The sequence below is a fragment of the Triturus cristatus genome, chromosome 12, assembly GCF_964204655.1.
Source record: "Triturus cristatus chromosome 12, aTriCri1.1, whole genome shotgun sequence".
NCBI lineage: Eukaryota > Metazoa > Chordata > Amphibia > Caudata > Salamandridae > Triturus > Triturus cristatus.
Genome location: NC_140595.1, coordinates 663,432,418 through 663,457,863, shown reverse-complemented (window position 1 = coordinate 663,457,863; position 25,446 = coordinate 663,432,418). Strand labels below are relative to the sequence as shown.

At 40.7% G+C, this 25,446-nt stretch overlaps 20 non-coding genes across 20 annotated transcripts; 10 read left to right on the top strand and 10 right to left on the bottom strand.

Annotated features, from left to right (window-relative positions):
* The first annotated feature begins 253 nt into the window (after nt 1-253).
* On the top strand, nt 254-348 carry TRNAI-UAU (transfer RNA isoleucine (anticodon UAU)). The gene is made up of 2 exons: nt 254-291; nt 313-348. It is a non-coding gene; the product is annotated as a tRNA-Ile (tRNA).
* Nucleotides 349-1,510: 1,162 nt separating this feature from the next.
* On the bottom strand, nt 1,511-1,582 carry TRNAT-UGU (transfer RNA threonine (anticodon UGU)). The gene has a single exon. It is a non-coding gene; the product is annotated as a tRNA-Thr (tRNA).
* Nucleotides 1,583-2,659: 1,077 nt separating this feature from the next.
* On the top strand, nt 2,660-2,754 carry TRNAI-UAU (transfer RNA isoleucine (anticodon UAU)). The gene is made up of 2 exons: nt 2,660-2,697; nt 2,719-2,754. It is a non-coding gene; the product is annotated as a tRNA-Ile (tRNA).
* Nucleotides 2,755-3,904: 1,150 nt separating this feature from the next.
* TRNAT-UGU (transfer RNA threonine (anticodon UGU)) lies at nt 3,905-3,976 on the bottom strand. Its single transcript has one exon. It is a non-coding gene; the product is annotated as a tRNA-Thr (tRNA).
* A 1,084-nt stretch (nt 3,977-5,060) lies between these two features.
* Nucleotides 5,061-5,155, top strand: TRNAI-UAU (transfer RNA isoleucine (anticodon UAU)). Its single transcript has 2 exons — nt 5,061-5,098; nt 5,120-5,155. It is a non-coding gene; the product is annotated as a tRNA-Ile (tRNA).
* Nucleotides 5,156-6,315: 1,160 nt separating this feature from the next.
* On the bottom strand, nt 6,316-6,387 carry TRNAT-UGU (transfer RNA threonine (anticodon UGU)). Its single transcript has one exon. It is a non-coding gene; the product is annotated as a tRNA-Thr (tRNA).
* Nucleotides 6,388-7,464: 1,077 nt separating this feature from the next.
* TRNAI-UAU (transfer RNA isoleucine (anticodon UAU)) lies at nt 7,465-7,559 on the top strand. Its single transcript has 2 exons — nt 7,465-7,502; nt 7,524-7,559. It is a non-coding gene; the product is annotated as a tRNA-Ile (tRNA).
* Nucleotides 7,560-9,347: 1,788 nt separating this feature from the next.
* TRNAS-GCU (transfer RNA serine (anticodon GCU)) lies at nt 9,348-9,429 on the bottom strand. Its single transcript has one exon. It is a non-coding gene; the product is annotated as a tRNA-Ser (tRNA).
* A 413-nt stretch (nt 9,430-9,842) lies between these two features.
* TRNAI-UAU (transfer RNA isoleucine (anticodon UAU)) lies at nt 9,843-9,937 on the top strand. The gene is made up of 2 exons: nt 9,843-9,880; nt 9,902-9,937. It is a non-coding gene; the product is annotated as a tRNA-Ile (tRNA).
* Nucleotides 9,938-11,099: 1,162 nt separating this feature from the next.
* On the bottom strand, nt 11,100-11,171 carry TRNAS-UGA (transfer RNA serine (anticodon UGA)). Its single transcript has one exon. It is a non-coding gene; the product is annotated as a tRNA-Ser (tRNA).
* A 2,341-nt stretch (nt 11,172-13,512) lies between these two features.
* On the bottom strand, nt 13,513-13,584 carry TRNAT-UGU (transfer RNA threonine (anticodon UGU)). Its single transcript has one exon. It is a non-coding gene; the product is annotated as a tRNA-Thr (tRNA).
* Nucleotides 13,585-14,661: 1,077 nt separating this feature from the next.
* Nucleotides 14,662-14,756, top strand: TRNAI-UAU (transfer RNA isoleucine (anticodon UAU)). Its single transcript has 2 exons — nt 14,662-14,699; nt 14,721-14,756. It is a non-coding gene; the product is annotated as a tRNA-Ile (tRNA).
* Nucleotides 14,757-15,907: 1,151 nt separating this feature from the next.
* Nucleotides 15,908-15,979, bottom strand: TRNAT-UGU (transfer RNA threonine (anticodon UGU)). The gene has a single exon. It is a non-coding gene; the product is annotated as a tRNA-Thr (tRNA).
* A 1,084-nt stretch (nt 15,980-17,063) lies between these two features.
* TRNAI-UAU (transfer RNA isoleucine (anticodon UAU)) lies at nt 17,064-17,158 on the top strand. Its single transcript has 2 exons — nt 17,064-17,101; nt 17,123-17,158. It is a non-coding gene; the product is annotated as a tRNA-Ile (tRNA).
* A 1,160-nt stretch (nt 17,159-18,318) lies between these two features.
* Nucleotides 18,319-18,390, bottom strand: TRNAT-UGU (transfer RNA threonine (anticodon UGU)). Its single transcript has one exon. It is a non-coding gene; the product is annotated as a tRNA-Thr (tRNA).
* A 1,077-nt stretch (nt 18,391-19,467) lies between these two features.
* On the top strand, nt 19,468-19,562 carry TRNAI-UAU (transfer RNA isoleucine (anticodon UAU)). The gene is made up of 2 exons: nt 19,468-19,505; nt 19,527-19,562. It is a non-coding gene; the product is annotated as a tRNA-Ile (tRNA).
* A 1,788-nt stretch (nt 19,563-21,350) lies between these two features.
* Nucleotides 21,351-21,432, bottom strand: TRNAS-GCU (transfer RNA serine (anticodon GCU)). Its single transcript has one exon. It is a non-coding gene; the product is annotated as a tRNA-Ser (tRNA).
* Nucleotides 21,433-21,845: 413 nt separating this feature from the next.
* On the top strand, nt 21,846-21,940 carry TRNAI-UAU (transfer RNA isoleucine (anticodon UAU)). Its single transcript has 2 exons — nt 21,846-21,883; nt 21,905-21,940. It is a non-coding gene; the product is annotated as a tRNA-Ile (tRNA).
* A 1,821-nt stretch (nt 21,941-23,761) lies between these two features.
* On the bottom strand, nt 23,762-23,843 carry TRNAS-GCU (transfer RNA serine (anticodon GCU)). Its single transcript has one exon. It is a non-coding gene; the product is annotated as a tRNA-Ser (tRNA).
* Nucleotides 23,844-24,256: 413 nt separating this feature from the next.
* TRNAI-UAU (transfer RNA isoleucine (anticodon UAU)) lies at nt 24,257-24,351 on the top strand. Its single transcript has 2 exons — nt 24,257-24,294; nt 24,316-24,351. It is a non-coding gene; the product is annotated as a tRNA-Ile (tRNA).
* Nucleotides 24,352-25,446: the final 1,095 nt, after the last annotated feature.

Genomic DNA, 25,446 nt, shown 5'->3' with positions numbered 1-25,446 from the left:
GCTAATTACAAATATTCATAAGATTCCCCTAGACTTTGTCAGAACTGTCAAGATATAATTCTATGGGGTTTTGAATAGACAGAGCATATGTTATAGGACAATTATAGAATCTATTCCGTTTGGACTGTATTTTTAATAGTCATGATAACATGCTAGCATGTGAGTCGATCTTGCACAGTGAATGATGGAGCAGTGTCTGTCATCTACTTGGTCAGCTGTAGATGGCTCACCTGGGGAGATGTGAAAAGAGAGAGCTCCAGTGGCGCAATCGGTTAGCGCGTGGTACTTATACAGCAGTACTTGCACTGAGCCATGCCGAGGTTGTGAGTTCGAGCCTCACCTGGAGCAGCAGTGTTGCTTTTCATAAACCATTTCACAAAAAGTAAAGTTTAAACTCAGAGTATGGACGGCCCTTGCTAGAGAGTCTTTACTTCTTATAGGATCTACGTGTCCTACTCCTCTGGGTGCCAAATATCACATATCCTACGCAATGCTCAGTTTAAACATTCCATGATGTGCCATCATGCATTTCATGCAAACACCACATCAGTGCATTTAAAAATACATTTGTAGAATAATAAATATGATGAAAACAGTGTTCTCACATGATAACCATAAACTGAAGAGCTGCAAAAAATGCTGTATCAGCTACTTACAATAAAAGGTGACTCGAAAAAACTAGCAAAAGAAGAGCATCATCATATTAAAGGTTCTATTCACCATCTTGAGTTGCACCATAGCAGCTTATGGTGCTTTTCTGTTCAGAGTGTGCCTCCAATCCCACATTCATTTTTAATTTATTTGCAATTTAAAAAACAACAATTACTGCTCGAAGTTCACTTTTCAAAACCATTCAACCTATTAAATGTATTTCTCTAACCTATGAATGTGGTCCATGTTCACTTTTCCTCATCTTCATCTCGATAATCCTTTCCCAGAAACCAGGTTCACTTCTTCATTCAACCCACCCATCCAAGGTCACCAAATCTTTGAAGCACAAGTCTGCCTATTCTCCCTTTCTCTCTATGTACAAGATACCTTGTATCATTTGAATGGACAGCAGGAGAGAAGGATATTTATGGTGAGTGGGGGTGGGGTTTTGAGGAGTAACCTCATTTGCCTAAGAGCCGGGGTATCTGGGAAAAAAAGTATTTTATGGGTGAAGAATTTCACATCTCCTTGGTGAAATTTGTAGGGCCTTATAACATCCTTTCTGTGGATGCAGATTCAGTCGGAACAGAGGTCCTAGTCCTCGCTCTGCCTTTCAAAGGAACTGTAAATATGCATGGCTTATTTGGCTTTGCCCGGCAGGGTGAGAATGGCGTTTGTCAGGCGTTCGTCAGGTGATCGGAAGGGGTGAGGCAATAATTTATAATTCAATGATCTTCATGATATTTTCTTGATAATATGAAAGCAGGAAAGGGAAGCTTGGCAATAAGCAATCCTAAAGCAAGGTGTGACTCCAGGGAAGAATGACTTGAAAACAACATACAGAAAGACTCATGTAAAAAGGCCCTGATGAGGCTTGAACTCATGACCCCTGGTTTACAAGACCAGTGCTCTGCCACTGAGCTACAAGGCCAGTCTGCACGCAGGATGTAAATTGCAACATGTATTCTTACTGAGGTATGAATATATCTATGATTTTGAGACTCTGTATGGAAACGTAGTTGCATATGAATGTCCACGTGCGCGCACACATTGAAGTCCATGCTTAAGGCACTTTTCTTGGAAGTATGAAAAACTACATTTTCATATGAGAAAATAAGAGTTTTCGCGTTCAAGACCATACCGATAGCTCTAGTTAGTATGTCTGCAATCAGTGACATATAGAGAACCCACTTATTAGAAGTGATCTGTCTCTGTGGGGAAGACATATGTTAACAGTCATTCATTTGAGACGGCCTAAACTTTAGGAGTAAGAGCTGCTTTCTTATCAATCTATTAATCCAAACTGGTTAATAAGCCAGGAGTGAGTGAAAGGCAATCCTCTGGAAACTCCATGAAAGATCTAATTTCTATTACGCACAAAATACTTCACTTTATTTGACATATTTGTTAAAATGGAACAGTCAGATGATCCCATCTAGCGGATCCTGGCTCTGTCTTGAAAGAGAGTGTAATTATACTACAAGAAATGCTGGCCATCAAAAGAGACTCTGATGGCTTTCCGACGAAGATGGGATTCGAACCCACGCGTGCAGAGCACAATGGATTAGCAGTCCATCGCCTAAACCACTCGGCCACCTCGTCTGCCCTACAGCCCCATCTGAAACCTTGCTTCACAAAAGGTACTGAAGTGTCAATATACTGTACCTAAAAAAGAAAAAAAACAGCTGAGGCAAGATCTCACATTCCACGTCTTCCCCCAATTAGGGACCTACATTTCATTTTTGGGAAATTCTTACTATGTGCTAATTACAAATATTCATAAGATTCCCCTAGACTTTGTCAGAACTGTCAAGATATAATTCTATGGGGTTTTGAATAGACAGAGCATATGTTATAGGACAATTAAAGAATCTAAGGACTGTATTTTTAATAGTCATGATAACATGCTAGCATGTGAGTCGATCTTGCACAGTGAATGATGGAGCAGTGTCTGTCATCTACTTGGTCAGCTGTAGATGGCTCACCTGGGGAGATGTGAAAAGAGAGAGCTCCAGTGGCGCAATTGGTTAGCGCACGGTACTTATACAGCAGTAATTGCACTGAGCCATGCCGAGGTTGTGAGTTCGAGCCTCACCTGGAGCAGCCGTGTTGTTTTTCATAAACCATTTCACAAAAAGTAAAGTTTAAACTCAGAGTATGGACGGCCCTTGCTAGAGAGTCTTTACTTCTTATAGGATCTACGTGTCCTACTCCTCTGGGTGCCAAATATCACATATCCTACGCGATTCTCAGTTTAAACATTCCATGATGTGCCATCTTGCATTTCATGCAAACACCACATCAGTGCATTTAAAAATACATTTGTAGAATAATACATATGATGAAAACAGTGTTCTCACATGATAACCATAAACTGAAGAGCTGCAAAAAATGCTGTATCAGCTACTTACAATAAAAGGTGACTCGAAAATCTAGCAAAAGAAGAGCATCATCATATTAAAGGTTCTATTCACCATCTTGAGTTGCACCATAGCAGCTTATGGTGCTTTTCTGCTCAGAGTGTGCCTCCAATCCCACATTCATTTTTAATTTATTTGCAATTTAAAAAACAACAATTACTGCTCGAAGTTCACTTTTCAAAACCATTCAACCTATTAAATGTATTTCTCTAACCTATGAATGTGGTCCATGTTCACTTTTCCTCATCTTCATCTCGATACTCCTTTCCCAGAAACCAGGTTCACTTCTTCATTCAACCCACCCATCCAAGGTCACCAAATCTTTGAAGCACAAGTCTGCCTATTCTCCCTTTCTCTCTATGTACAAGATACCTTGTATCATTTGAATGGACAGCAGGAGAGAAGGATATTTATGGTGAGTGGGGGTGGGGTTTTGAGGAGTAACCTCATTTGCCTAAGAGCCGGGTTATCTGGGAAAAAAAGTATTTTATGGGGGAAGAATTTCACATCTCCTTGGTGAAATTTGTAGGGCCTTATACCATCCTTTCTGTGGATGCAGATTCAGTCGGAACAGAGGTCCTAGTCCTCGCTCTGCCTTTCAAAGGAACTGTAAATATGCATGGCTTATTTGGCTTTGCCCGGCAGGGTGAGAATGGCGTTTGTCAGGCGATCGGAAGGGGTGAGGCAATAATTTATAATTCAATGATCTTCATGATATTTTCTTGATAATATGAAAGCAGGAAAGGGAAGCTTGGCAATAAGCAATCCTAAAGCAAGGTGTGACTCCAGGGAAGAATGACTTGAAAACAACATACAGAAAGACTCATGTAAAAAGGCCCTGATGAGGCTTGAACTCATGACCCCTGGTTTACAAGACCAGTGCTCTGCCACTGAGCTACAAGGCCAATCTGCACGCAGGATGTAAATTGCAACATGTATTCTTACTGAGGTATGAATATATCTATGATTTTGAGACTCTGTATGGAAACGTAGTTGCATATGAATGTCCACGTGCGCGCACACATTGAAGACCATGCTTAAGGCACTTTTCTTGGAAGTATGAAAAACTACATTTTCATATGAGAAAATAAGAGTTTTCACATTCAAGACCATACCGATAGCTCTAGTTAGTATGTCTGCAATCAGTGACATATAGAGAACCCACTTATTAGAAGTGATCTGTCTCTGTGGGGCAGACATATGTTAACAGTCATTCATTTGAGACGGCCTAAACTTTAGGAGTAAGAGCTGCTTTCTTATCAATCTATTTATCCAAACTGGTTAATAAGCCAGGAGTGAGTGAAAGGCAATCCTCTGGAAACTCCATGAAAGATCTAATTTCTATTACGCACAAAATGCTTCACTTTATTTGACATATTTGTTAAAATGGAACAGTCAGATGATCCCATCTAGCGGATCCTGGCTCTGTCTTGAAAGAGAGTGTAATTATACTACAAGAAATTCTGGCCATCAAAAGAGACTCTGATGGCTTTCCGACGAAGGTGGGATTCGAACCCACACGTGCAGAGCACACGGGATTAGCAGTCCATCGCCTTAACCACTCGGCCACCTCGTCTGCCCTACAGCCCCATCTGAAACCTTGCTTCACAAAAGGTACTGAAGTGTCAATATACTGTACCTAAAAAAGAAAAAAAACAGCTGAGGCAAGATCTCACATTCCACGTCTTCCCCCAATTAGGGACCTACATTTCATTTTTGGGAAATTCTTACTATGTGCTAATTACAAATATTCATAAGATTCCCCTAGACTTTGTCAGAACTGTCAAGATATAATTCTATGGGGTTTTGAATAGACAGAGCATATGTTATAGGACAATTATAGAATCTATTCCGTTTGGACTGTATTTTTAATAGTCATGATAACATGCTAGCATGTGAGTCGATCTTGCACAGTGAATGATGGAGCAGTGTCTGTCATCTACTTGGTCAGCTGTAGATGGCTCACCTGGGGAGATGTGAAAAGAGAGAGCTCCAGTGGCGCAATCGGTTAGCGCACGGTACTTATACAGCAGTACTTGCACTGAGCCATGCCGAGGTTGTGAGTTCGAGCCTCACCTGGAGCAGCCGTGTTGTTTTTCATAAACCATTTCACAAAAAGTAAAGTTTAAACTCAGAGTATGGACGGCCCTTGCTAGAGAGTCTTTACTTCTTATAGGATCTACGTGTCCTACTCCTCTGGGTGCCAAATATCACATATCCTACGCGATGCTCAGTTTAAACATTCCATGATGTGCCATCTTGCATTTCATGCAAACACCACATCAGTGCATTTAAAAATACATTTGTAGAATAATAAATATGATGAAAACAGTGTTCTCACATGATAACCATAAACTGAAGAGCTGCAAAAAATGCTGTATCAGCTACTTACAATAAAAGGTGACTCGAAAAAACTAGCAAAAGAAGAGCATCATCACATTAAAGGTACTATTCACCATCTTGAGTTGCACCATAGCAGCTTATGGTGCTTTTCTGCTCAGAGTGTGCCTCCAATCCCACATTCATTTTTAATTTCTTTGCAATTTAAAAAACAACAATTACTGCTCGAAGTTCACTTTTCAAAACCATTCAACCTATTAAATGTATTTCTCTAACCTATGAATGAGGTCCATGTTCACTTTTCCTCATCTTCATCTCGATACTCCTTTCCCAGAAACCAGGTTCACTTCTTCATTCAACCCACCCATCCAAGGTCACCAAATCTTTGAAGCAAGTCTGCCTATTCTCCCTTTCTCTCTATGTACAAGATACCTTGTATCATTTGAATGGACAGCAGGAGAGAAAGATATTTATGGTGAGTGGGGGTGGGGTTTTGAGGAGTAACCTCATTTGCGTAAGAGCCGGGGTATCTGGGAAAAAAAGTATTTTATGGGGGAAGAATTTCACATCTCCTTGGTGAAATTTGTAGGGCCTTATAACATCCTTTCTGTGGATGCAGATTCAGTCGGAACAGAGGTCCTAGTCCTCGCTCTGCCTTTCAAAGGAACTGTAAATATGCATGGCTCATTTGGCTTTGCCCGGCAGGGTGAGAATGGCGTTTGTCAGGCGTTCGTCAGGCGATCGGAAGGGGTGAGGCAATAATTTATAATTCAATGATCTTCATGATATTTTCTTGATAATATGAAAGCAGGAAAGGGAAGCTTGGCAATAAGCAATCCTAAAGCAAGGTGTGACTCCAGGGAAGAATGACTTGAAAACAACATACAGAAAGACTCATGTAAAAAGGCCCTGATGAGGCTTGAACTCATGACCCCTGGTTTACAAGACCAGTGCTCTGCCACTGAGCTACAAGGCCAGTCTGCACGCAGGATGTAAATTGCAACATGTATTCTTACTGAGGTATGAATATATCTATGATTTTGAGACTCTGTATGGAAACGTAGTTGCATATGAATGTCCACGTGCGCGCACACATTGAAGACCATGCTTAAGGCACTTTTCTTGGAAGTATGAAAAACTACATTTTCATATGAGAAAATAAGAGTTTTCACATTCAAGACCATACCGATAGCTCTAGTTAGTATGTCTACAATCAGTGACATATAGAGAACCCACTTATTAGAAGTGATCTGTCTCTGTGGGGCAGACATATGTTAACAGTCATTCATTTGAGACGGCCTAAACTTTAGGAGTAAGAGCTGCTTTCTTATCAATCTATTTATCCAAACTGGTTAATAAGCCAGGAGTGAGTGAAAGGCAATCCTCTGGAAACTCCATGAAAGATCTAATTTCTATTACGCACAAAATACTTCACTTTATTTGACATATTTGTTAAAATGGAAGAGTCAGATGATCCCATCTAGCGGATCCTGGCTCTGTCTTGAAAGAGAGTGTAATTATACTACAAGAAATGCTGGCCATCAAAAGAGACTCTGATGGCTTTCCGACGAAGGTGGGATTCGAACCCACGCGTGCAGAGCACAATGGATTAGCTGTCCATCGCCTTAACCACTCGGCCACCTCGTCTGCCCTACAGCCCCATCTGAAACCTTGCTTCACAAAAGGTACTGAAGTGTCAATATAATGTACCTAAAAAAGAAAAAAAACAGCTGAGGCAAGATCTCACATTCCACGTCTTCCCCCAATTAGGGACCTACATTTCATTTTTGGGAAATTCTTACTATGTGCTAATTACAAATATTCATAAGATTCCCCTAGACTTTGTCAGAACTGTCAAGATATAATTCTATGGGGTTTTGAATAGACAGAGCATATGTTATAGGACAATTATAGAATCTAAGGACTGTATTTTTAATAGTCATGATAACATGCTAGCATGTGAGTCGATCTTGCACAGTGAATGATGGAGCAGTGTCTGTCATCTACTTGGTCAGCTGTAGATGGCTCACCTGGGGAGATGTGAAAAGAGAGAGCTCCAGTGGCGCAATCGGTTAGCGCGCGGTACTTATACAGCAGTACTTGCACTGAGCCATGCCGAGGTTGTGAGTTCGAGCCTCACCTGGAGCAGCCGTGTTGTTTTCATAAACCATTTCACAAAAAGTAAAGTTTAAACTCAGAGTATGGACGGCCCTTGCTAGAGAGTCTTTACTTCTTATAGGATCTACGTGTCCTACTCCTCTGGGTGCCAAATATCACATATCCTACGCGATGCTCAGTTTAAACATTCCATGATGTGCCATCTTGCATTTCATGCAAACACCACATCAGTGCATTTAAAAATACATTTGTAGAATAATAAATATGATGAAAACAGTGTTCTCACATGATAACCATAAACTGAAGAGCTGCAAAAAATGCTGTATCAGCTACTTACAATAAAAGGTGACTCGAAAAAACTAGCAAAAGAAGAGCATCATCATATTAAAGGTTCTATTCACCATCTTGAGTTGCACCATAGCAGCTTATGGTGCTTTTCTGCTCAGAGTGTGCCTCCAATCCCACATTCATTTTTAATTTATTTGCAATTTAAAAAACAACAATTACTGCTCGAAGTTCACTTTTCAAAACCGTTCAACCTATTAAATGTATTTCTCTAACCTATGAATGTGGTCCATGTTCACTTTTCCTCATCTTCATCTCGATACTCCTTTCCCAGAAACCAGGTTCACTTCTTCATTCAACCCACCCATCCAAGGTCACCAAATCTTTGAAGCACAAGTCTGCCTATTCTCCCTTTCTCTCTATGTACAAGATACCTTGTATCATTTGAATGGACAGCAGGAGAGAAGGATATTTATGGTGAGTGGGGGTGGGGTTTTGAGGAGTAACCTCATTTGCCTAAGAGCCGGGGTATCTGGGAAAAAAAGAATTTTATGGGGGAAGAATTTCACATCTCCTTGGTGAAATTTGTAGGGCCTTATAACATCCTTTCTGTGGATGCAGATTCAGTCGGAACAGAGGTCCTAGTCCTCGCTCTGCCTTTCAAAGGAACTGTAAATATGCATGGCTTATTTGGCTTTGCCCGGCAGGGCTTGCCCGGCAGGGTGAGAATGGCGTTTGTCAGGCGTTCGTCAGGCGATCGGAAGGGGTGAGGCAATAATTTATAATTCAATGATCTTCATGATATTTTCTTGATAATATGAAAGCAGGAAAGGGAAGCTTGGCAATAAGCAATCCTAAAGCAAGGTGTGGCTCCAGGGAAGAATGACTTGAACTCATGACCCCTGGTTTACAAGACCAGTGCTCTGCCACTGAGCTACAAGGACAGTCTGCACGCAGGATGTAAATTGCAACATGTATTCTTACTGAGGTATGAATATATCTATGATTTTGAGACTCTGTATGGAAACGTAGTTGCATATGAATGTCCACGTGCGCGCACACATTGAAGACCATGCTTAAGGCACTTTTCTTGGAAGTATGAAAAACTACATTTTCATATGAGAAAATAAGAGTTTTCACATTCAAGACCATACCGATAGCTCTAGTTAGTATGTCTGCAATCAGTGACATATAGAGAACCCACTTATTAGAAGTGATCTGTCTCTGTGGGGCAGACATATGTTAACAGTCATTCATTTGAGACGGCCTAAACTTTAGGAGTAAGAGCTGCTTTCTTATCAATCTATTTATCCAAACTGGTTAATAAGCCAGGAGTGAGTGAAAGGCAATCCTCTGGAAACTCCATGAAAGATCTAATTTCTATTACGCACAAAATACTTCACTTTATTTGACATATTTGTTAAAATGGAACAGTCAGATGATCCCATCTAGCGGATCCTGGCTCTGTCTTGAAAGAGAGTGTAATTATACTACAAGAAATGCTGGCCATCAAAAGAGACTCTGATGGCTTTCCGACGAAGGTGGGATTCGAACCCACGCGTGCAGAGCACAATGGATTAGCAGTCCATCGCCTTAACCACTCGGCCACCTCGTCTGCCCTAGAGCCCCATCTGAAACCTTGCTTCACAAAAGGTACTGAAGTGTCAATATACTGTACCTAAAAAAGAAAAAAAACAGCTGAGGCAAGATCTCACATTCCACGTCTTCCCCCAATTAGGGACCTACATTTCATTTTTGGGAAATTCTTACTATGTGCTAATTACAAATATTCATAAGATTCCCCTAGACTTTGTCAGAACTGTCAAGATATAATTCTATGGGGTTTTGAATTGACAGAGCATATGTTATAGGACAATTATAGAATCTATTCCGTTTGGACTGTATTTTTAATAGTCATGATAACATGCTAGCATGTGAGTCGATCTTGCACAGTGAATGATGGAGCAGTGTCTGTCATCTACTTGGTCAGCTGTAGATGGCTCACCTGGGGAGATGTGAAAAGAGAGAGCTCCAGTGGCGCAATCGGTTAGCGCGCGGTACTTATACAGCAGTACTTGCACTGAGCCATGCCGAGGTTGTGAGTTCGAGCCTCACCTGGAGCAGCCGTGTTGCTTTTCATAAACCATTTCACAAAAAGTAAAGTTTAAACTCAGAGTATGGACGGCCCTTGCTAGAGAGTCTTTACTTCTTATAGGATCTACGTGTCCTACTCCTCTGGGTGCCAAATATCACATATCCTACGCGATGCTCAGTTTAAACATTCCATGATGTGCCATCATGCATTTCATGCAAACACCACATCAGTGCATTTAAAAATACATTTGTAGAATAATAAATATGATGAAAACAGTGTTCTCACATGATAACCATAAACTGAAGAGCTGCAAAAAATGCTGTATCAGCTACTTACAATAAAAGGTGACTCGAAAAAACTAGCAAAAGAAGAGCATCATCATATTAAAGGTTCTATTCACCATCTTGAGTTGCACCATAGCAGCTTATGGTGCTTTTCTGTTCAGAGTGTGCCTCCAATCCCACATTCATTTTTAATTTATTTGCAATTTAAAAAGCAACAATTACTGCTCGAAGTTCACTTTTCAAAACCATTCAACCTATTAAATGTATTTCTCTAACCTATGAATGTGGTCCATGTTCACTTTTCCTCATCTTCATCTCGATAATCCTTTCCCAGAAACCAGGTTCACTTCTTCATTCAACCCACCCATCCAAGGTCACCAAATCTTTGAAGCACAAGTCTGCCTATTCTCCCTTTCTCTCTATGTACAAGATACCTTGTATCATTTGAATGGACAGCAGGAGAGAAGGATATTTATGGTGAGTGGGGGTGGGGTTTTGAGGAGTAACCTCATTTGCCTAAGAGCCGGGGTATCTGGGAAAAAAAGTATTTTATGGGTGAAGAATTTCACATCTCCTTGGTGAAATTTGTAGGGCCTTATAACATCCTTTCTGTGGATGCAGATTCAGTCGGAACAGAGGTCCTAGTCCTCGCTCTGCCTTTCAAAGGAACTGTAAATATGCATGGCTTATTTGGCTTTGCCCGGCAGGGTGAGAATGGCGTTTGTCAGGCGTTCGTCAGGTGATCGGAAGGGGTGAGGCAATAATTTATAATTCAATGATCTTCATGATATTTTCTTGATAATATGAAAGCAGGAAAGGGAAGCTTGGCAATAAGCAATCCTAAAGCAAGGTGTGACTCCAGGGAAGAATGACTTGAAAACAACATACAGAAAGACTCATGTAAAAAGGCCCTGATGAGGCTTGAACTCATGACCCCTGGTTTTCAAGACCAGTGCTCTGCCACTGAGCTACAAGGCCAGTCTGCACGCAGGATGTAAATTGCAACATGTATTCTTACTGAGGTATGAATATATCTATGATTTTGAGACTCTGTATGGAAATGTAGTTGCATATGAATGTCCACGTGCGCGCACACATTGAAGACCATGCTTAAGGCACTTTTCTTGGAAGTATGAAAAACTACATTTTCATATGAGAAAATAAGAGTTTTCACATTCAAGACCATACCGATAGCTCTAGTTAGTATGTCTGCAATCAGTGACATATAGAGAACCCACTTATTAGAAGTGATCTGTCTCTGTGGGGCAGACATATGTTAACAGTCATTCATTTGAGACGGCCTAAACTTTAGGAGTAAGAGCTGCTTTCTTATCAATCTATTAATCCAAACTGGTTAATAAGCCAGGAGTGAGTGAAAGGCAATCCTCTGGAAACTCCATGAAAGATCTAATTTCTATTACGCACAAAATACTTCACTTTATTTGACATATTTGTTAAAATGGAACAGTCAGATGATCCCATCTAGCGGATCCTGGCTCTGTCTTGAAAGAGAGTGTAATTATACTACAAGAAATGCTGGCCATCAAAAGAGACTCTGATGGCTTTCCGACGAAGATGGGATTCGAACCCACGCGTGCAGAGCACAATGGATTAGCAGTCCATCGCCTAAACCACTCGGCCACCTCGTCTGCCCTACAGCCCCATCTGAAACCTTGCTTCACAAAAGGTACTGAAGTGTCAATATACTGTACCTAAAAAAGAAAAAAAACAGCTGAGGCAAGATCTCACATTCCACGTCTTCCCCCAATTAGGGACCTACATTTCATTTTTGGGAAATTCTTACTATGTGCTAATTACAAATATTCATAAGATTCCCCTAGACTTTGTCAGAACTGTCAAGATATAATTCTATGGGGTTTTGAATAGACAGAGCATATGTTATAGGACAATTATAGAATCTATTCCGTTTGGACTGTATTTTTAATAGTCATGATAACATGCTAGCATGTGAGTCGATCTTGCACAGTGAATGATGGAGCAGTGTCTGTCATCTACTTGGTCAGCTGTAGATGGCTCACCTGGGGAGATGTGAAAAGAGAGAGCTCCATTGGCGCAATCGGTTAGCGCGTGGTACTTATACAGCAGTACTTGCACTGAGCCATGCCGAGGTTGTGAGTTCGAGCCTCACCTGGAGCAGCAGTGTTGCTTTTCATAAACCATTTCACAAAAAGTAAAGTTTAAACTCAGAGTATGGACGGCCCTTGCTAGAGAGTCTTTACTTCTTATAGGATCTACGTGTCCTACTCCTCTGGGTGCCAAATATCACATATCCTACGCGATGCTCAGTTTAAACATTCCATGATGTGCCATCATGCATTTCATGCAAACACCACATCAGTGCATTTAAAAATACATTTGTAGAATAATAAATATGATGAAAACAGTGTTCTCACATGATAACCATAAACTGAAGAGCTGCAAAAAATGCTGTACCAGCTACTTACAATAAAAGGTGACTCGAAAAAACTAGCAAAAGAAGAGCATCATCATATTAAAGGTTCTATTCACCATCTTGAGTTGCACCATAGCAGCTTATGGTGCTTTTCTGTTCAGAGTGTGCCTCCAATCCCACATTCATTTTTAATTTATTTGCAATTTAAAAAACAACAATTACTGCTCGAAGTTCACTTTTCAAAACCATTCAACCTATTAAATGTATTTCTCTAACCTATGAATGTGGTCCATGTTCACTTTTCCTCATCTTCATCTCGATAATCCTTTCCCAGAAACCAGGTTCACTTCTTCATTCAACCCACCCATCCAAGGTCACCAAATCTTTGAAGCACAAGTCTGCCTATTCTCCCTTTCTCTCTATGTACAAGATACCTTGTATCATTTGAATGGACAGCAGGAGAGAAGGATATTTATGGTGAGTGGGGGTGGGGTTTTGAGGAGTAACCTCATTTGCCTAAGAGCCGGGGTATCTGGGAAAAAAAGTATTTTATGGGTGAAGAATTTCACATCTCCTTGGTGAAATTTGTAGGGCCTTATAACATCCTTTCTGTGGATGCAGATTCAGTCGGAACAGAGGTCCTAGTCCTCGCTCTGCCTTTCAAAGGAACTGTAAATATGCATGGCTTATTTGGCTTTGCCCGGCAGGGTGAGAATGGCGTTTGTCAGGCGTTCGTCAGGTGATCGGAAGGGGTGAGGCAATAATTTATAATTCAATGATCTTCATGATATTTTCTTGATAATATGAAAGCAGGAAAGGGAAGCTTGGCAATAAGCAATCCTAAAGCAAGGTGTGACTCCAGGGAAGAATGACTTGAAAACAACATACAGAAAGACTCATGTAAAAAGGCCCTGATGAGGCTTGAACTCATGACCCCTGGTTTACAAGACCAGTGCTCTGCCACTGAGCTACAAGGCCAGTCTGCACGCAGGATGTAAATTGCAACATGTATTCTTACTGAGGTATGAATATATCTATGATTTTGAGACTCTGTATGGAAACGTAGTTGCATATGAATGTCCACGTGCGCGCACACATTGAAGACCATGCTTAAGGCACTTTTCTTGGAAGTATGAAAAACTACATTTTCATATGAGAAAATAAGAGTTTTCGCGTTCAAGACCATACCGATAGCTCTAGTTAGTATGTCTGCAATCAGTGACATATAGAGAACCCACTTATTAGAAGTGATCTGTCTCTGTGGGGCAGACATATGTTAACAGTCATTCATTTGAGACGGCCTAAACTTTAGGAGTAAGAGCTGCTTTCTTATCAATCTATTAATCCAAACTGGTTAATAAGCCAGGAGTGAGTGAAAGGCAATCCTCTGGAAACTCCATGAAAGATCTAATTTCTATTACGCACAAAATACTTCACTTTATTTGACATATTTGTTAAAATGGAACAGTCAGATGATCCCATCTAGCGGATCCTGGCTCTGTCTTGAAAGAGAGTGTAATTATACTACAAGAAATGCTGGCCATCAAAAGAGACTCTGATGGCTTTCCGACGAAGATGGGATTCGAACCCACGCGTGCAGAGCACAATGGATTAGCAGTCCATCGCCTAAACCACTCGGCCACCTCGTCTGCCCTACAGCCCCATCTGAAACCTTGCTTCACAAAAGGTACTGAAGTGTCAATATACTGTACCTAAAAAAGAAAAAAAACAGCTGAGGCAAGATCTCACATTCCACGTCTTCCCCCAATTAGGGACCTACATTTCATTTTTGGGAAATTCTTACTATGTGCTAATTACAAATATTCATAAGATTCCCCTAGACTTTGTCAGAACTGTCAAGATATAATTCTATGGGGTTTTGAATAGACAGAGCATATGTTATAGGACAATTAAAGAATCTAAGGACTGTATTTTTAATAGTCATGATAACATGCTAGCATGTGAGTCGATCTTGCACAGTGAATGATGGAGCAGTGTCTGTCATCTACTTGGTCAGCTGTAGATGGCTCACCTGGGGAGTTGTGAAAAGAGAGAGCTCCAGTGGCGCAATTGGTTAGCGCACGGTACTTATACAGCAGTAATTGCACTGAGCCATGCCGAGGTTGTGAGTTCGAGCCTCACCTGGAGCAGCCGTGTTGTTTTTCATAAACCATTTCACAAAAAGTAAAGTTTAAACTCAGAGTATGGACGGCCCTTGCTAGAGAGTCTTTACTTCTTATAGGATCTACGTGTCCTACTCCTCTGGGTGCCAAATATCACATATCCTACGCGATGCTCAGTTTAAACATTCCATGATGTGCCATCTTGCATTTCATGCAAACACCACATCAGTGCATTTAAAAATACATTTGTAGAATAATAAATATGATGAAAACAGTGTTCTCACATGATAACCATAAACTGAAGAGCTGCAAAAAATGCTGTATCAGCTACTTACAATAAAAGGTGACTCGAAAAAACTAGCAAAAGAAGAGCATCATCATATTAAAGGTTCTATTCACCATCTTGAGTTGCACCATAGCAGCTTATGGTGCTTTTCTGCTCAGAGTGTGCCTCCAATCCCACATTCATTTTTAATTTATTTGCAATTTAAAAAACAACAATTACTGCTCGAAGTTCACTTTTCAAAACCATTCAACCTATTAAATGTATTTCTCTAACCTATGAATGTGGTCCATGTTCACTTTTCCTCATCTTCATCTCGATACTCCTTTCCCAGAAACCAGGTTCACTTCTTCATTCAACCCACCCATCCAAGGTCACCAAATCTTTGAAGCACAAGTCTGCCTATTCTCCCTTTCTCTCTATGTACAAGATACCTTGTATCATTTGAATGGACAGCAGGAGAGAAGGATATTTATGGTGAGTGGGGGTGGGGTTTTGAGGAGTAACCTCATTTGCCTAAGAGCCGGGTTATCTGGGAAAAAAAGTATTTTATGGGGGAAGAATTTCACATCTCCTTGGTGAAATTTGTAGGGCCTTATAACATCCTTTCTGTGGATGCAGATTCAGTCGGAACAGAGGTCCTAGTCCTCGCTCTGCCTTTCAAAGGAACTGTAAATATGCATGGCTTATTTGGCTTTGCCCGGCAGGGTGAGAATGGCGTTTGTCAGGCGATCGGAAGGGGTGAGGCAATAATTTATAATTCAATGATCTTCATGATATTTTCTTGATAATATGAAAGCAGGAAAGGGAAGCTTGGCAATAAGCAATACTAAAGCAAGGTGTGACTCCAGGGAAGAATGACTTGAAAACAACATACAGAAAGACTCATGTAAAAAGGCCCTGATGAGGCTTGAACTCATGACCCCTGGTTTACAAGACCAGTGCTCTGCCACTGAGCTACAAGGCCAATCTGCACGCAGGATGTAAATTGCAACATGTATTCTTACTGAGGTATGAATATATCTATGATTTTGAGACTCTGTATGGAAACGTAGTTGCATATGAATGTCCACGTGCGCGCACACATTGAAGACCATGCTTAAGGCACTTTTCTTGGAAGTATGAAAAACTACATTTTCATATGAGAAAATAAGAGTTTTCACATTCAAGACCATACCGATAGCTCTAGTTAGTATGTCTGCAATCAGTGACATATAGAGAACCCACTTATTAGAAGTGATCTGTCTCTGTGGGGCAGACATATGTTAACAGTCATTCATTTGAGACGGCCTAAACTTTAGGAGTAAGAGCTGCTTTCTTATCAATCTATTTATCCAAACTGGTTAATAAGCCAGGAGTGAGTGAAAGGCAATCCTCTGGAAACTCCATGAAAGATCTAATTTCTATTACGCACAAAATGCTTCACTTTATTTGACATATTTGTTAAAATGGAACAGTCAGATGATCCCATCTAGCGGATCCTGGCTCTGTCTTGAAAGAGAGTGTAATTATACTACAAGAAATTCTGGCCATCAAAAGAGACTCTGATGGCTTTCCGACGAAGGTGGGATTCGAACCCACACGTGCAGAGCACACGGGATTAGCAGTCCATCGCCTTAACCACTCGGCCACCTCGTCTGCCCTACAGCCCCATCTGAAACCTTGCTTCACAAAAGGTACTGAAGTGTCAATATACTGTACCTAAAAAAGAAAAAAAACAGCTGAGGCAAGATCTCACATTCCACGTCTTCCCCCAATTAGGGACCTACATTTCATTTTTGGGAAATTCTTACTATGTGCTAATTACAAATATTCATAAGATTCCCCTAGACTTTGTCAGAACTGTCAAGATATAATTCTATGGGGTTTTGAATAGACAGAGCATATGTTATAGGACAATTATAGAATCTATTCCGTTTGGACTGTATTTTTAATAGTCATGATAACATGCTAGCATGTGAGTCGATCTTGCACAGTGAATGATGGAGCAGTGTCTGTCATCTACTTGGTCAGCTGTAGATGGCTCACCTGGGGAGATGTGAAAAGAGAGAGCTCCAGTGGCGCAATCGGTTAGCGCACGGTACTTATACAGCAGTACTTGCACTGAGCCATGCCGAGGTTGTGAGTTCGAGCCTCACCTGGAGCAGCCGTGTTGTTTTTCATAAACCATTTCACAAAAAGTAAAGTTTAAACTCAGAGTATGGACGGCCCTTGCTAGAGAGTCTTTACTTCTTATAGGATCTACGTGTCCTACTCCTCTGGGTGCCAAATATCACATATCCTACGCGATGCTCAGTTTAAACATTCCATGATGTGCCATCTTGCATTTCATGCAAACACCACATCAGTGCATTTAAAAATACATTTGTAGAATAATAAATATGATGAAAACAGTGTTCTCACATGATAACCATAAACTGAAGAGCTGCAAAAAATGCTGTATCAGCTACTTACAATAAAAGGTGACTCGAAAAAACTAGCAAAAGAAGAGCATCATCACATTAAAGGTACTATTCACCATCTTGAGTTGCACCATAGCAGCTTATGGTGCTTTTCTGCTCAGAGTGTGCCTCCAATCCCACATTCATTTTTAATTTCTTTGCAATTTAAAAAACAACAATTACTGCTCGAAGTTCACTTTTCAAAACCATTCAACCTATTAAATGTATTTCTCTAACCTATGAATGAGGTCCATGTTCACTTTTCCTCATCTTCATCTCGATACTCCTTTCCCAGAAACCAGGTTCACTTCTTCATTCAACCCACCCATCCAAGGTCACCAAATCTTTGAAGCAAGTCTGCCTATTCTCCCTTTCTCTCTATGTACAAGATACCTTGTATCATTTGAATGGACAGCAGGAGAGAAAGATATTTATGGTGAGTGGGGGTGGGGTTTTGAGGAGTAACCTCATTTGCGTAAGAGCCGGGGTATCTGGGAAAAAAAGTATTTTATGGGGGAAGAATTTCACATCTCCTTGGTGAAATTTGTAGGGCCTTATAACATCCTTTCTGTGGATGCAGATTCAGTCGGAACAGAGGTCCTAGTCCTCGCTCTGCCTTTCAAAGGAACTGTAAATATGCATGGCTCATTTGGCTTTGCCCGGCAGGGTGAGAATGGCGTTTGTCAGGCGTTCGTCAGGCGATCGGAAGGGGTGAGGCAATAATTTATAATTCAATGATCTTCATGATATTTTCTTGATAATATGAAAGCAGGAAAGGGAAGCTTGGCAATAAGCAATCCTAAAGCAAGGTGTGACTCCAGGGAAGAATGACTTGAAAACAACATACAGAAAGACTCATGTAAAAAGGCCCTGATGAGGCTTGAACTCATGACCCCTGGTTTACAAGACCAGTGCTCTGCCACTGAGCTACAAGGCCAGTCTGCACGCAGGATGTAAATTGCAACATGTATTCTTACTGAGGTATGAATATATCTATGATTTTGAGACTCTGTATGGAAACGTAGTTGCATATGAATGTCCACGTGCGCGCACACATTGAAGACCATGCTTAAGGCACTTTTCTTGGAAGTATGAAAAACTACATTTTCATATGAGAAAATAAGAGTTTTCACATTCAAGACCATACCGATAGCTCTAGTTAGTATGTCTGCAATCAGTGACATATAGAGAACCCACTTATTAGAAGTGATCTGTCTCTGTGGGGCAGACATATGTTAACAGTCATTCATTTGAGACGGCCTAAACTTTAGGAGTAAGAGCTGCTTTCTTATCAATCTATTTATCCAAACTGGTTAATAAGCCAGGAGTGAGTGAAAGGCAATCCTCTGGAAACTCCATGAAAGATCTAATTTCTATTACGCACAAAATACTTCACTTTATTTGACATATTTGTTAAAATGGAAGAGTCAGATGATCCCATCTAGCGGATCCTGGCTCTGTCTTGAAAGAGAGTGTAATTATACTACAAGAAATGCTGGCCATCAAAAGAGACTCTGATGGCTTTCCGACGAAGGTGGGATTCGAACCCACGCGTGCAGAGCACAATGGATTAGCTGTCCATCGCCTTAACCACTCGGCCACCTCGTCTGCCCTACAGCCCCATCTGAAACCTTGCTTCACAAAAGGTACTGAAGTGTCAATATAATGTACCTAAAAAAGAAAAAAAACAGCTGAGGCAAGATCTCACATTCCACGTCTTCCCCCAATTAGGGACCTACATTTCATTTTTGGGAAATTCTTACTATGTGCTAATTACAAATATTCATAAGATTCCCCTAGACTTTGTCAGAACTGTCAAGATATAATTCTATGGGGTTTTGAATAGACGGAGCATATGTTATAGGACAATTATAGAATCTAAGGACTGTATTTTTAATAGTCATGATAACATGCTAGCATGTGAGTCGATCTTGCACAGTGAATGATGGAGCAGTGTCTGTCATCTACTTGGTCAGCTGTAGATGGCTCACCTGGGGAGATGTGAAAAGAGAGAGCTCCAGTGGCGCAATCGGTTAGCGCGCGGTACTTATACAGCAGTACTTGCACTGAGCCATGCCGAGGTTGTGAGTTCGAGCCTCACCTGGAGCAGCCGTGTTGTTTTCATAAACCATTTCACAAAAAGTAAAGTTTAAACTCAGAGTATGGACGGCCCTTGCTAGAGAGTCTTTACTTCTTATAGGATCTACGTGTCCTACTCCTCTGGGTGCCAAATATCACATATCCTACGCGATGCTCAGTTTAAACATTCCATGATGTGCCATCTTGCATTTCATGCAAACACCACATCAGTGCATTTAAAAATACATTTGTAGAATAATAAATGTGATGAAAACAGTGTTCTCACATGATAACCATAAACTGAAGAGCTGCAAAAAATGCTGTATCAGCTACTTACAATAAAAGGTGACTCGAAAAAACTAGCAAAAGAAGAGCATCATCATATTAAAGGTTCTATTCACCATCTTGAGTTGCACCATAGCAGCTTATGGTGCTTTTCTGCTCAGAGTGTGCCTCCAATCCCACATTCATTTTTAATTTATTTGCAATTTAAAAAACAACAATTACTGCTCGAAGTTCACTTTTCAAAACCATTCAACCTATTAAATGTATTTCTCTAACCTATGAATGTGGTCAATGTTCACTTTTCCTCATCTTCATCTCGATACTCCTTTCCCAGAAACCAGGTTCACTTCTTCATTCAACCCACCCATCCAAGGTCACCAAATCTTTGAAGCACAAGTCTGCCTATTCTCCCTTTCTCTCTATGTACAAGATACCTTGTATCATTTGAATGGACAGCAGGAGAGAAGGATATTTATGGTGAGTGGGGGTGGGGTTTTGAGGAGTAACCTCATTTGCCTAAGAGCCGGGGTATCTGGGAAAAAAAGAATTTTATGGGGGAAGAATTTCACATCTCCTTGGTGAAATTTGTAGGGCCTTATAACATCCTTTCTGTGGATGCAGATTCAGTCGGAACAGAGGTCCTAGTCCTCGCTCTGCCTTTCAAAGGAACTGTAAATATGCATGGCTTATTTGGCTTTGCCCGGCAGGGCTTGCCCGGCAGGGTGAGAATGGCGTTTGTCAGGCGTTCGTCAGGCGATCGGAAGGGGTGAGGCAATAATTTATAATTCAATGATCTTCATGATATTTTCTTGATAATATGAAAGCAGGAAAGGGAAGCTTGGCAATAAGCAATCCTAAAGCAAGGTGTGACTCCAGGGAAGAATGACTTGAACTCACGACCCCTGGTTTACAAGACCAGTGCTCTGCCACTGAGCTACAAGGACAGTCTGCACGCAGGATGTAAATTGCAACATGTATTCTTACTGAGGTATGAATATATCTATGATTTTGAGACTCTGTATGGAAACGTAGTTGCATATGAATGTCCACGTGCGCGCACACATTGAAGACCATGCTTAAGGCACTTTTCTTGGAAGTATGAAAAACTACATTTTCATATGAGAAAATAAGAGTTTTCACATTCAAGACCATACCGATAGCTCTAGTTAGTATGTCTGCAATCAGTGACATATAGAGAACCCACTTATTAGAAGTGATCTGTCTCTGTGGGGCAGACATATGTTAACAGTCATTCATTTGAGACGGCCTAAACTTTAGGAGTAAGAGCTGCTTTCTTATCAATCTATTTATCCAAACTGGTTAATAAGCCAGGAGTGAGTGAAAGGCAATCCTCTGGAAACTCCATGAAAGATCTAATTTCTATTACGCACAAAATACTTCACTTTATTTGACATATTTGTTAAAATGGAACAGTCAGATGATCCCATCTAGCGGATCCTGGCTCTGTCTTGAAAGAGAGTGTAATTATACTACAAGAAATGCTGGCCATCAAAAGAGACTCTGATGGCTTTCCGACGAAGGTGGGATTCGAACCCACGCGTGCAGAGCACAATGGATTAGCAGTCCATCGCCTTAACCACTCGGCCACCTCGTCTGCCCTAGAGCCCCATCTGAAACCTTGCTTCACAAAAGGTACTGAAGTGTCAATATACTGTACCTAAAAAAGAAAAAAAACAGCTGAGGCAAGATCTCACATTCCACGTCTTCCCCCAATTAGGGACCTACATTTCATTTTTGGGAAATTCTTACTATGTGCTAATTACAAATATTCATAAGATTCCCCTAGACTTTGTCAGAACTGTCAAGATATAATTCTATGGGGTTTTGAATTGACAGAGCATATGTTATAGGACAATTATAGAATCTATTCCGTTTGGACTGTATTTTTAATAGTCATGATAACATGCTAGCATGTGAGTCGATCTTGCACAGTGAATGATGGAGCAGTGTCTGTCATCTACTTGGTCAGCTGTAGATGGCTCACCTGGGGAGATGTGAAAAGAGAGAGCTCCAGTGGCGCAATCGGTTAGCGCGCGGTACTTATACAGCAGTACTTGCACTGAGCCATGCCGAGGTTGTGAGTTCGAGCCTCACCTGGAGCAGCCGTGTTGCTTTTCATAAACCATTTCACAAAAAGTAAAGTTTAAACTCAGAGTATGGACGGCCCTTGCTAGAGAGTCTTTACTTCTTATAGGATCTACGTGTCCTACTCCTCTGGGTGCCAAATATCACATATCCTACGCGATGCTCAGTTTAAACATTCCATGATGTGCCATCTTGCATTTCATGCAAACACCACATCAGTGCATTTAAAAATACATTTGTAGAATAATAAATATGATGAAAACAGTGTTCTCACATGATAACCATAAACTGAAGAGCTGCAAAAAATGCTGTATCAGCTACTTACAATAAAAGGTGAATCGAAAAAACTAGCAAAAGAAGAGCATCATCATATTAAAGGTTCTATTCACCATCTTGAGTTGCACCATAGCAGCTTATGGTGCTTTTCTGCTCAGAGTGTGCCTCCAATCCCACATTCATTTTTAATTTCTTTGCAATTTAAAAAACAACAATTACTGCTCGAAGTTCACTTTTCAAAACCATTCAACCTATTAAATGTATTTCTCTAACCTATGAATGTGGTCCATGTTCACTTTTCCTCATCTTCATCTCGATACTCCTTTCCCAGAAACCAGGTTCACTTATTCATTCAACCCACCCATCCAAGGTCACCAAATCTTTGAAGCAAGTCTGCCTATTCTCCCTTTCTCTCTATGTACAAGATACCTTGTATCATTTGAATGGACAGCAGGAGAGAAGGATATTTATGGTGAGTGGGGGTGGGGTTTTGAGGAGTAACCTCATTTGCCTAAGAGCCGGGGTATCTGGGAAAAAAAGTATTTTATGGGTGAAGAATTTCACATCTCCTTGGTGAAATTTGTAGTGCCTTATAACATCCTTTCTGTGGATGCAGATTCAGTCGGAACAGAGGTCCTAGTCCTCGCTCTGCCTTTCAAAGGAACTGTAAATATGCATGGCTTATTTGGCTTTGCCCGGCAGGGTGAGAATGGCGTTTGTCAGGCGTTCGTCAGGCGATCGGAAGGGGTGAGGCAATAATTTATAATTCAATGATCTTCATGATATTTTCTTGATAATATGAAAGCAGGAAAGGGAAGCTTGGCAATAAGCAATCCTAAAGCAAGGTGTGACTCCAGGGAAGAATGACTTGAAAACAACATACAGAAAGACTCATGTAAAAAGGCCCTGATGAGGCTTGAACTCATGACCCCTGGTTTACAAGACCAGTGCTCTGCCTCTGAGCTACAAGGCCAGTCTGCACGCAGGATGTAAATTGCAACATGTATTCTTACTGAGGTATGAATATATCTATGATTTTGAGACTCTGTATGGAAACGTAGTTGCATATGAATGTCCACGTGCGCGCACACATTGAAGACCATGCTTAAGGCACTTTTCTTGGAAGTATGAAAAACTACATTTTCATATGAGAAAATAAGAGTTTTCACATTCAAGACCATACCGATAGCTCTAGTTAGTATGTCTGCAATCAGTGACATATAGAGAACCCACTTATTAGAAGTGATCTGTCTCTGTGGGGCAGACATATGTTAACAGTCATTCATTTGAGACGGCCTAAACTTTAGGAGTAAGAGCTGCTTTCTTATCAATCTATTTATCCAAACTGGTTAATAAGCCAGGAGTGAGTGAAAGGCAATCCTCTGGAAACTCCATGAAAGATCTAATTTCTATTACGCACAAAATACTTCACTTTATTTGACATATTTGTTAAAATGGAAGAGTCAGATGATCCCATCTAGCGGATCCTGGCTCTGTCTTGAAAGAGAGTGTAATTATACTACAAGAAATGCTGGCCATCAAAAGAGACTCTGATGGCTTTCCGACGAAGGTGGGATTCGAACCCACGCGTGCAGAGCACAATGGATTAGCAGTCCATCGCCTTAACCACTCGGCCACCTCGTCTGCCCTACAGCCCCATCTGAAACCTTGCTTCACAAAAGGTACTGAAGTGTCAATATACTGTACCTAAAAAAGAAAAAAAACAGCTGAGGCAAGATCTCACATTCCACATCTTCCCCCAATTAGGGACCTACATTTCATTTTTGGGAAATTCTTACTATGTGCTAATTACAAATATTCATAAGATTCCCCTAGACTTTGTCAGAACTGTCAAGATATAATTCTATGGGGTTTTGAATAGACAGAGCATATGTTATAGGACAATTATAGAATCTATTCCGTTTGGACTGTATTTTTAATAGTCATGATAACATGCTAGCATGTGAGTCGATCTTGCACAGTGAATGATGGAGCAGTGTCTGTCATCTACTTGGTCAGCTGTAGATGGCTCACCTGGGGAGATGTGAAAAGAGAGAGCTCCAGTGGCGCAATCGGTTAGCGCGTGGTACTTATACAGCAGTACTTGCACTGAGCCATGCCGAGGTTGTGAGTTCGAGCCTCACCTGGAGCAGCCGTGTTGTTTTTCATAAACCATTTCACAAAAAGTAAAGTTTAAACTCAGAGTATGGACGGCCCTTGCTAGAGAGTCTTTACTTCTTATAGGATCTACGTGTCCTACTCCTCTGGGTGCCAAATATCACATATCCTACGCGATGCTCAGTTTAAACATTCCATGATGTGCCATCTTGCATTTCATGCAAACACCACATCAGTGCATTTAAAAATACATTTGTAGAATAATAAATATGATGAAAACAGTGTTCTCACATGATAACCATAAACTGAAGAGCTGCAAAAAATGCTGTATCAGCTACTTACAATAAAAGGTGAATCGAAAAAACTAGCAAAAGAAGAGCATCATCATATTAAAGGTTCTATTCACCATCTTGAGTTGCACCATAGCAGCTTATGGTGCTTTTCTGCTCAGAGTGTGCCTCCAATCCCACATTCATTTTTAATTTCTTTGCAATTTAAAAAACAACAATTACTGCTCGAAGTTCACTTTTCAAAACCATTCAACCTATTAAATGTATTTCTCTAACCTATGAATGTGGTCCATGTTCACTTTTCCTCATCTTGTGGTAAATAATTTAATTACCGGGACTTAATTTGATACAGAAACATAATAAAAATAGCTCAGTAAATAAGAGGCAGAATCCGTGGTATTAGAGGTTCGGAATGGGCTTTATTCCAATGGTCGATTCGAATCGGTTGCTCCAAGTTCCATCACCACGAAGGTTCAGGAAGTGAAGTACATACTTTATTGATAATTAATTACTTTTATACAATAGGCATTACAGTGAAGCAAATGCAAGAGGCGTAACAATTGATAGTGTAGATAAGATATACGTGCGTAGCAAAAGTAGGCGTAACTGGGTGTGATTAAAGAACGTCATCAGATGTGATGTCATAATAGGGTGGTTCCATGAAAGAATTGCGCAATGTCAGCAGAAATACTTGGCAGAAATGCGCGCGCAGCAGCATGACGTGTCATTGACGTGCAACTAGGGGGTGAAGGGGACTTGACATTTAGCTCTACATGTGGCGACAGAAGTCTGGAGGGTCAAGTCAACCTAATCCCAAATCATATCTAACATCCTATGTT